General features: G+C 34.9%; 1 pseudogene; it reads left to right on the top strand.

Annotated features, from left to right (window-relative positions):
* Positions 1 to 166: 166 nt before the first annotated feature.
* The window catches only part of LOC119591647, a 2677-nt pseudogene continuing 1509 nt past the window's right edge, over positions 167 to 1334 (top strand).

The following is a 1334-nucleotide window of genomic DNA, read 5'->3' as shown; positions in this document are numbered from 1 at the left end:
AGTAACCCATAGAAGCCCTTTGCTTGTGCAAATTTACATTATTATGATCGACACTTTCTATTGAGACTGAAATTTGAATGAAAAGATTTTATTTAGTCTTGTTCAGTTTGCCAAAATGGATGAATTGTTACACACTTTAAAATGCAGTTATCTTGTACAGGTGGAATTGGCCAAAGTATGGAGGCTAGAATAGAGCCCCAGAAACTTGGCATCCGTGCACAGCCTCCTGCACTCATCCTCATTTATCGTAATTCTGATGGGAGGAGAGGCAGCGTACAATGCCAATCAGGTTTTTGAACAAAATATGGGACTGTGGAGAAGGTTTTAAAGGAGCTGAAGGAAAGACATAAAGAACATTTGGAAAAGGTTTGTTTTATAGCTTTGTATTTTTATACATTGTTATTTGTTCAGAAGTAAGAATTGTTTTATCATTATACACCAATAATATTCAATATTTTTTCAGGGGAGCCACTTGAGAGACTGAATTCATTATAAAGCCATTTCTTACTAACGTTCTGGTATTGAGACTCGGACACCTCTGGATACTTAGCCTTCTCAATTATGTGCATAATACTTACACTAGGAGGCCCTAGGCTTACTTTAACACATTTAAATGATGCTGTAACTGCATAATATTACTGAACAAATTTGTTAGACATTTACAAATTTCTTAGACAGTCATTACCAGTCATTAGTCATAGTGTGGCTGGACCTGGTAAAACGGGTGATAATGTCCTGATATGAGTCTGGTACCAGAGTCAGATTGTGCTAATGGAGCCCTAGCATAAGTAATTAATTAGCAAATTTACCTTTGAAGACAAGGATGGTAAGGATTGATTTATAGAATATTTTCAGGATGGATTTTCTGCAACTGTTTTACACTATTGACTGTATACCTTATTTGATGGCATAAAGATGCACAGGCATATTAACCACACACCCATTTCAGCAGAGCAAGAAGAAAGGTGGCCCCACCTTTGCATATAAGAACCAGGATGATTTTTTAAGCCATTTTTTTAAGTATCTAATCTAATGTCAAGTGCAGTAGCTAATTTGTCAATCAGATTTGTTCATGTACCTTCTTTCCCATTTGCTGCTCTACACAAATTTATACACATTTTAAAAATTCATTTTAAAAATGAATCGGTCCAGGAATGACAAAAAAATGGGCAGATATTTGAGACACATGGGTGTGTCTTAAGTATCAAAAAATATAACACTTTTAGAATCACTTAGCATTATCTGACAGACTTTCAACTGAACAACACCATGTCATATTTGGAACAGATAGTAGATATACATTTCTTTTGAGTTATTAATATCAGGAAAGAACT

The sequence above is a fragment of the Penaeus monodon genome, chromosome 29 (assembly GCF_015228065.2).
Source record: "Penaeus monodon isolate SGIC_2016 chromosome 29, NSTDA_Pmon_1, whole genome shotgun sequence".
In the NCBI taxonomy this organism is placed as follows: Eukaryota; Metazoa; Arthropoda; class Malacostraca; order Decapoda; family Penaeidae; genus Penaeus; species Penaeus monodon.
This window is presented reverse-complemented; position numbering and strand designations above follow the sequence as displayed.